Consider the following 10,255-nt stretch of genomic DNA (forward strand, 5'->3'; position numbering starts at 1 on the left):
TTAAGGCAACTTTTTCTTGTATCTGAATTAAGCTAACAGATTTGTTTGAGGAGGAAATGTTCTATTCCAGAAGAACTAATACAGAGAATTAAAATATACATATGGATACTTTTCAAGTCTTTTTTCTCCTGTGAATGTAATAGTCATATTAGAAAGTGATTTTAAACCTAGTCTAATAATATCTGACTGCCAGAAGAATTACTATGATAGAGAGGGGGATTTTTTTTATGAACCCTCTTTTTCAGGTATCAACATTCATTGAATTCAATAAAGACATTTTAGAAAAAAGTCAACATATAAAATTCACTTTATTTTTCTTATACTTTGATAAAAGAGAAAATATTTGGTGATATTCCATAATACTAAGCATTTTCAATAAAATTGGTGAGCAAGAAGAGCACAAATGGAATCATACTCTTCTGCATGACAACTGAGGATTTTAATTGGAAAAATATTATAGTCTACAAATAGCAACATCCAAAACATATTTAAACCACCCAAGCACTTGATTTTTCCATGTCCTTTGCATTTAGATTGAAACAGATCACAGGAAATTTCAAAGATCCATGGCTGAATCTAAAAGAAAAAAAAAATCTATTTAGTTGTCATGATCATTGTCACTATCAATCCCTAATATCCTGTACTTCACTGATCACACTTAACTTTGCTATGCTGCTTAATACTTGGGAGAAGACAAATCACTAATCAATTATGTATACTAATTAAAAACGCTACCATTAGGAAGCATTTTAATAACTTAGTAATAGGGGTGAAGTGTTTCCTCTAACTGCCTACTTTAAAACATTTTTGATAACACATTAACCAGGATGCACTAAACATTTGCAAATACTTAATGCTACAGTCTACATAAACTATCAAATTGCTCCCCAAAAGTAGTGGTACAATTCTGCAACTGGTTAAGGTCACATGGAAAATAGAATTATATGCTAATTTGTTCCTATATAAAGTTATCATAGAAGGTCAGACCAAACACAGTAAATTGAATTCTGGAAAAAAAGTTAACTAAGTAGACTGGTATGTACCGTATCAAAGTAAACTGTTTATCTTAACAGATACAAATACAAGAAAGAATTTTTAAGCAGGGGCATTTTCTCCTTTTGAAAAACCAATAATTTAACCAGGCAATGACTTTCATGATTTGCAAATATTTTATACAAATAGTTTTTCCTTAAAGGAGAACAGGGGCAGGAGGAAAAAAGAAATGGAGAAAAGCATAGTATCCAAAAGAGAACAATTTCCCCAGAAAAAGCTTTACTTTATCTCCATATGTCTGAAATTTAATTCACATAAATAGTTTTAGACATGAACTGTAAAATGAAAACATAGGTTCAAACTAAATGATAGGGTCAGGAGGTGTTGACTATAATACATTTATTATTTTATTCCAAAATAACTAAACAATATAGGTGTTTTCTTAGCATAAAATTGTCTGAAGAAAATACGCTTTATTTAAAAACTACTGAGGAAAAAAATTTACATCTACTTTTTTTTTCTGGAAGGCATAAGTAATTCTATAGATAATACGTGGACTTAAAAAAAACATAAACCAAATTAATGGTTGAAAAATTTGGGCTACCAGTTTTGTATATGATGATGGTTTATTTCTCGTATTTCCACATTTTAAAAGTCCTTTTATAGAAAAATGGAAAGAATTTGGGGAGGGGGGATTGATGGATAAATGAAATCTTATAGCACGTGAAATCATTGGTCCAGTATTTCATAAAGCACCCAGTTTACTGCAGGACGCAACTAAGACACATTACAGAAATCATCTGTGTCACACCCTCAGGCAAATTCCCAGGAAAAAATAAAATGATAATTTTGTATTCTAGAGTCTACCTTTTTTTCCATTAAAAATATATTTATATTTTCCATTTTATTTCAACGTTTCCAATGCCATGCTACTAGTGTTCACAAAAAGCCAGCTTAATTTTCTGAAAATCATAATTCATTTTTAATTTCTAAAGGGATTTTATCTATTGATTTTAATAAGGTTTTATTACTATTAGTTACCATAAAATGAGTTGGGTTCCCATGAAATATCAGTTTGACATCTTGTTCAAATACTTACTTTTCTACTATATATTATCAGCATTGTTTACCCTATTTTCTCCTTGCCAAGTTAGATACAGTGATACTTGCTCAGGCATAAAATCTTCAGACACCTTCATGGACTATAAATATAATGGTATATACATCTTACTACCATTCTTGTTTGAAGGATCTTATATATTGGGATCTTAATTCATAAAAAGTTGAGAATTACCTTAAAAAGGGTGGGGGGGAAGTCTGACAAAAGGGGAAACATGCACTGATGCCTAAAAAAATCAGGACTTAAGTCAATTAATCTTCATTCCCACTGAAAGCAATCTGATGTCCAGAGACTGAGAGTTATTCTACCATAAAATAAGGCACATTAAATACTACAATAACCCACTTGAAATGTCTTGATATAATTACTATGTCATCTAGAAATGATTGTACATATAGTTATATCTTAATATTCATTATTGGAGGTTCCAGTGAAAAATACATTGAAACTGGAAAAAATTAAGTCAATTAGAGATTACATCAAACAAATCAGTAGCTATTCTATGACTAAAAGTAAGACTCAAAATAAGATTTAAAAAGAATTGCTAAAAGCAAGGGCAAAATATTTGTACCCTGCTTATCACAAACAACACAAACAATTCCTGATAGTTTGCTTATAAAACTCTGTATTTCTACTGGCTAGCTGAAAAGAATGAAAAGCTTCTTACAAATAGCTAAAAAGAAAGTCTTTACCATGCCCCTTGAAAAAGCTCATTTTCACATTACTCAGGCTTCATTATGCTAAATCAATATTCGTTTAGTCACTGGGGTTATTGACATATTTTAAAATAAAAGTATACCCTTCAGCTACTGCACTCATTACAGGTAATTTGTCTTGTCAGAGAGCAGGGAATATTATCCTAGTCTTTCAGGGGCTGACAGCCCATGGAAATACCTCCCCATGGTTACAACTGTAAATAATTTTAAGGTAAAATATTGAAAAATCAATGACTGTTTCCTGCAATCTGTCACAAACAAATCAATCATAATCTGTACTGCCAGAGAGTATGATTTGAAGGAGATGGGAGCAGATGTAATTCTTGGCTGGAATCTCTCATTTCAAAATCACTTCACATAATGGTGTCATCATTTAAACACTTAACAGTCAGTGCAACTGCCACTGTAACATCTAGTTGGACAAAACCACAAGGAGGAGGAGGAGAAAATGCCATCACTATTATGTTAACAAACATTTAATTTAAATGGTTGCTGCATTAGTAAATTTCAGCTGAAAACAGTTTAACCTGCCCCCTTTCACAATTCTAAATAAATCAAGGCTGCTTTTCTATGTTCTGATGCTTAGTAAATTAGCCCATGACTCAAATTTTACTCTCTGAAGAATACATATATACTTTTTATTTTAAAAGTCCATTATAGAGAATAAAATATAGAATTAACAAATAAGATATTTGGGTTGTAGAATATGCATAATTCTGTCTATATAACAATGACAAAAAATAGTGTCATAGATGTCAAGATCATACTTTTAAAGTAGGTTTAAAGGCCTCAGCTGCCAAGATATTAAATTTTAAATTTTCTTTCCATTAATAAATATTACGTTTCAACTTTGTAATATTGTAGCATATTTTAAGATGATCAGCAAGACCTAGTTAATTTGAAAATACCCGTGCACTCCATATACAAGCTATAGGATAGACTGATACTTTAAAAGCCAGAGTTGTAACCGATGTATATAAAGTGTAAAAGTGAGTCAAGGTCATAATATTAAAGTGTTTTGCAAATGTAAACTGTTTTTCAAGTTATCAGTTTGATATCACAAACATATCAAACTACATTTTTCTAGACTACATTTTAATGACTTTCTCAGTACAATCTCTCCATAGGCATGAATAAAATAATCTGAAATTGGTATATTTCCCTTTCCTGCTCTGTTAACCAAAAATACTATTTGGCTTAAAGATTTTTCTTAAAGTTTTCTGTTTTTAAATGTACGCTAGTTCCTTTAATGGAGGAAATCAATTTTAGCTACCACATTTCTTACCAATTCTCTAATTATATAACTACCATTATACAATTTAAGACCATATATACATTCTTAGACATAGTAAATGATCTTTCATAAAAGGGTTTTACTCTGTTTTTAATTCAACCTGCATATTCAGTGGGGCAACATAGCTTCAGAAGATAGAATCTTGTCTGATAGATAAAAATTAAACCCAGTTTTGCTCTTCAAGAATCTTAGACTGATTCTTCAATACCAACATTAGGTTTTTTTGAAAATGAAAAGGCACACGGGTAACTTATCAAAGATATCATCCAGAATAAAACAGAGTCCTCCATTCCATGTGAATCTCTGCAACAGCTGCAAAGTAAGTAGCAAGCCAACCTAGCAAGAGGAAAAGGATTACACAAAAAATGGAAAGGGACCTAAGGCTGTGAACCAGGAAAAGAACCCATGTGTGTGAACTCCTGGCCTCCAGTACACTAGAATGCCTCAGGCTGGGCCCAACTAACTTCTTGGCAGAGCTCTGGAACCAGCTGCCAACCACCAAGTCTTCCACTCAGAGCTTGGTTGTGGCTGGCGGTTAAATCACCCTGCAGAGAATCCATACCCCCAAATGAAGACTACAAAGAACTGGGAGGTAAGTGAGGACAGTTAAACAACATGCTAAATGCATGCGCATCAACCACGAACTAAACTGACATCTACTAGAACTGTGCAGAACACCTTCACAGATCTAATTCTCAGAAAGAAGCTATTTTAAGGGTGCTGAGTATGCCTAAGTGATATTTCTCAGCTCTCCCAATGCAGCCCATAGCCCTAGGAGAAGCAGGCTCAAAAACTTAGCAGAGGAAAATATGATAGTTTCCATATCCCAAATTTAAAGCAATTGCTGTCTACTGGACAAAGTTCTTACACATAATAAAGATTCAGGATTACAAAGGAAAGTATTCTTTTAAAAGAGATAATATTACCTCCCTATCTTCAGAATCTCTTCCTTCTAGTAGCCAGTACAGTAGCTCCATTATGAACTGTAGACTCTTAAAGAGAAAAACAGCAACAGTTAACTTCATCTTTAGTACCACTTCCTTCCTTCATGGAATTACAATTTAATTACCAATATTTCAATAGATTTTATTCCTGGATGATGCATTCTCAAAAAGCATACACTTTAGCTATTTGCACTAGAGAACACTTAGTACAACCTTCTCAATTAATCAACCATGACTCATTACTGCTAAAAGGATATGTTTTCTTCATATTTTCAAAAGAGTAGGAACGCCCCCAACCATCTCTTTTATATAAAAGGAATATTAAGAGTTTTAGTACATTTGAATACTTTTAATACACATGAAATATGAATCTTAATAATAAATCTGGCTGATAGATGTAAAACTCAACCAATCAGCATATATGCTTAGATTTTTCCTATAGTATTTATCCTTAGAAGGAAAAAAAAAAAAATCCCAATCCTCCTATCTTTTAAATTCAGTAACTTTATACACGGTTTAAACAAAGCAAAACAAAAACAAAAACCTAAGCTTAAAGGCAAACAAAAGGAATCAGATTGCTCATTACTTAACATTTTCTTTATATTTGTGCTGTGTGTTTTCTAATTTGCTGTTAATGCTTAAGCTCTCAGTCATATATGAAATCCCACTTCCGTAATTGCCAATCAGTAATAGGGGAATACAAGGATATTATTTAAAAACAATCAGTAATAGGGGAACATAAGGATGTTATTTAAAAACAATTATATATTACTTCATATTAAATTAAAAATCACTTTAATGTCTTTGAAAGTATTCACAGAGAAGCATTTGTTCTATTGGAGGCTATACTACCTATAGCTGCCTTCTGCAAAATTAGCTTTTTTTTTTGTCACACAACCATCTTTTTTACATAACAAAATGTTCTATCTCACAAAATCCAGTTCCTTGCTCTGCCCACTAGACAACACAAATACTCTGCAAAATACTTCTTTTTTATAGCTTTCTCATCTGCCTGTATTCAGCAGCCCCTATTTTGATGAGAAATGACAAGTTTTAGTACACCTATATACTCTTTGTCATTAAAAGGGTTTGGTACCCATGACTGGAGCTGATACTCCCATTAAATTTATTCTTCAAAGAACTAGGTAATCAAAATAATAAAATACTGTGATTTGGTATAAACAGATTATTTCCTTTAAATAATAATTATATTTCTATAAAATATAATCTTAGTCTTGATTTTCATAAAAAGTACTGAGTTTATAAATTTTACTGTCCAATGATATCATTAAAAGGAAATTATTCAATGTAATTCGATGATAAGTGATAAATAAAAAATTATTCAATGTCATTCCATGCATCAAAAAAATTTCTACTTACTGCACTCTTGTTTAATACATTAATAAAATTTTTAATAATCAAAGACCTCAAGTGACAGGCTCTACATTCTTTACTTAGCCCCTGTTACCAATATAAATGCTTTGGTAAAACTAACACTGATGCTATTTTGGGTTTACACACAAGCAAACCACATGCAGACACTCACTTGCAGATGAGCCTTGGGATGTGCAAGGACAAATCTCAGCCGACATATGGAGGAACCTCACAGTTCAGAAGTGAACTTAGCTGGCAACATCTGAATATGTTATGGAAGGATCATACTTATCACCTGCACAGAAAATGGAAATTATTCTGTTTATGAAAACACAGCATATTAGTAATACTTTGGGGATATTAGATATGAATATCTAATTTTCTCCAAGGTATCACTCCATATTATGGCAAATAAACAAATAAAAGCTGTATCAAGGTGAGGAATATCATTAGCCCGAGAAAAGGCTAGAAAAATGGATTAAATAAATGACAACTGCAGGAGAAAATTATACTGCCTTCTCCTGAACAAATGTTAAGTGCACCCTTCCTAATAAAGACTTAAACTCAAACTACATTAGAATATACTGGTTTTCAATTTTGAAGCATCTAAGTTAATTTGCTAAGGTAAATTGGTGCTTAGGTATACTATAGCTATAGAAACACTGAAGATTAATGCAGAAATAAGTCATCAGTATCATACTTCACATTAGTGTGGTAAAAGCAAACCAGAGTCATTACTGAACAAGGAAAAAAATAATTCCTAGATTTTTACATGTTCTTAGAGTTGTATCAGCTGCTATCCTATTAAGAAAAATTATTCTCTATAAAACAGCTAACAAGTATACGAAAAAGATGTTAAAAATATAGTAGTCAACACAACGCAGAAACTGAAGAAAAATATACAAAGGTAATGAGATACTACCATTCAAAATAGGCTGTGCTATCTGAGAGTTAAAACATTCCAAAGCATGATACTGTGTTCATAACCTGTTTTAAAGAACATGTTTAATTCACTCGGGATTACATGATTTCATTTACTTCTGTTGTCAGCTAAAGAATATTTAAATTTTTCCTAAGATTTTTAGAATGTACAAATATATTAATTATTTGGTGTTACTAAAATGGATGATAGGTAATTAGTTCATATTCCTGTTTCCTCTCTTTTAACACAATGTATCAAATTTGAAAATAAAACATGGGTAATAGCATAAGGGTGATTGAAACTGCCAAAAAAAATATTTTTTATGGGGGTTTGGGGGATAAATTAAACAATTATCTAAAAATTAATGTTCTTATTTCAGCAAACAAATCTGAATAAGTCCTTCTTTGATTTTAGTTTACCATGTAATTCTAACCAGCTAATTATCCTTGGAGTCAAGAATGAGCTGTGACTCTACACCTGGCTTTCCCGATCATATGCCTATGATCTCCTCCACTTTCATTTCCTCTTTCTACAATGAGTTTTAATATTAAAGAAAAACACACACACCTTACATACACACTGATGGACAGCCAGCTTCCAAGAAATCATGAGCTACAAAGAGAGGGGGAAAATGTTAATGCAATACTTATGTTAAAGGGTATTAGGTGCTGGGTAAGCCAGGGGTAACATAATCAACAGCATCCGTCTGGCCATTGTTTTCGTATTCTAAGATTTGGAATAAAGGACAGTAATATTATTTTAGTGCACCCAGGTTGATTCAGATCCTTAAAGTACAAAGAGGCTAAATGCACTATCTTTGTATGCTCATCAATTCAAATTTACAGAACAATATTTTGGGGGGGAAAAACCGTTTTTTTTTTCTACTTTTAGAAATAAAAACAGGGCTTCCATAAACATTGTGGCTATGCACTTGATGATATGAAAAATAAATTGTTTTAGACCATTAAAACACCCCAGGAGACTGTTTCTTTGCCAAAAAAAAAAAAAAAAAAAAAAAAATGAAGTGGCATAAATTTCTCATATATTTACCTTTTTATTATATTCCTGTTTCTGCACATTAAGCATGCCTTTCTGCCTTCCTCTACAGATTTATTTGAAACAGTAATAAATGTTTGCTTAATAATATACTGCTCTATTTTATACTTTTCTTTAGAAATTAGAAACCATTATTCCACAAAGGTAGAGCACAAAGAAAGCCGACACAAGGCATTGCCAAAAAGCCACAAGTAGTATTAGTACATGCCAGAACACTTAACATTAAACTATCATTTCTCTCTAAAACTTTTGTTGCCAAGGTGCTCACAAAATCTGGAAGCTCAAAGACAGGTTTAAGTGCAATTAAATTCTCCAAAAGCAAAACTGTACAAAAATATGCCGCCCTCTTATTCACCATTTATAGACAACATTTTCTCAGGATCTTAATTAAGATAACGATGCACACCTGTGTCAACATTCTCTGGCAAGACAGCCTTATCAATCATAATCCTTTAAGTACACTGCAAAACAGCAAAGCGATATGACAGAAGCAATCTGTTGCCTTTCCTGGTGTTGGTGTTGTGTCTCTCCCACAAGAATGATGAGATCTTTAAAATACAGCAGACCTACTTTTATGAGTCTTTAAAGTTTTAACTGTAAACAGCTATTACACTAAGTAAACAGGAATAACCTCTTTTGCACTTGATTGAAACAATGACAACTGTACAGCCAAAACTTGAAGAACAGGCTCTAAGGCCATGTCTTGGCAATACAATTGTGGATCGTAATTTAAAGCTTTAAACTTTAAGAGTTATGCATAACTGGATCTCTGCACACATGACAAGTCAATAAACCCTTAGAAAGTTATTAATGAGAGGTTTTAATAATCCTACCTTAAAAACAACCAGAACAAAACTATCCCTAGTGTAAGTTAAAACGTTCAGAAAGATACAAATGCAATAAAAAGTAAGGGGGGGAAAAGTCGTCTTGGTAACCTGGGACGGGAGGAAGATATTCCACCTCTGCTGGGGCAGAGAGTTTCAGGGACAAGAGACCAGTGAAACTACCGCTAACAAGTAAGCAGGTTCCCAAAGGGAAAAGCCGATGAATAGAAAGGGAAAAAGGGGGGAGAGGGGAACATATCGTCACGACTATCAAGATAAAAAGTTAAAACCTCGTGTTTACCAGCGACAACGTGAAAGCTTTCATACAAAAACGGAGAAAATCCCCCAGATGCTATCTGAATTCCGTCTGCCTGCTAACGATCAGCCCTTCCCTTTCACATATTAACACAATTCTATCTCAGACGCCGCTGGCGGCCGTGGCCAGCCGAGCAGCAGAGCCATCAATGTGCAAATAAAGCCGAAAATAGAGACATCCTTAAGAAATGAGTCTTAAATTTGACGTAGAGCGGAGGTGACAACCACGGCAACAGAACCATAAATTCTAAATGCTTCTATATCTTGCAGGACTCTCTCTAGTCCTTGACACCAAAAAGAAGACAGTAAAAGACGAGCGGGGGGGAAAGGACCTTTGGGGAGTGGGGGGAGAAATAGCCTTGCGGCCCAGACTGGAAGGATGATGTAATGAGGTTGTCTGTGTGACAAACTCAGATTCTCAGTGGCACGAACCTCCATGGCTCCATGTCAGAAACCTTCGTCCTGGACGAGAGCCGAGAGGGTGGAGGGGACACGCGTGAACGGAGGTGACACGCCCACGCGCGCCCGCCCGGGAATGGTGTCACCGGGAGAGGCCCGTCCGACACTGCCGTGGCCCATGCCCATGGTACGCCCGGCCGCGCGCGGGGTAGCGCCGCGTCCATTGGGTCCACAAGGGGACGCGGCCGCGGCTGGAGGCCCGGGAAGCCCGGCGGCGCGGCACAGGGCACCCGGCTCG

At 34.2% G+C, this 10,255-nt stretch overlaps 1 long non-coding RNA gene across 1 annotated transcript; it reads right to left on the reverse strand.

Annotated features, from left to right (window-relative positions):
• Window positions 1–284: 284 nt before the first annotated feature.
• Window positions 285–6,729, reverse strand: LOC103588454. The gene is made up of 3 exons (XR_550317.1): window positions 6,614–6,729; window positions 5,050–5,115; window positions 285–576 (listed from the first exon to the last, which is right to left on the reverse strand). It is a non-coding gene; the product is annotated as an uncharacterized LOC103588454 (long non-coding RNA).
• Window positions 6,730–10,255: the final 3,526 nt, after the last annotated feature.

This window comes from Galeopterus variegatus, unplaced genomic scaffold (genome assembly GCF_000696425.1).
Source record: "Galeopterus variegatus unplaced genomic scaffold, G_variegatus-3.0.2 Scaffold32, whole genome shotgun sequence".
NCBI classification, from domain to species: Eukaryota; Metazoa; Chordata; class Mammalia; order Dermoptera; family Cynocephalidae; genus Galeopterus; species Galeopterus variegatus.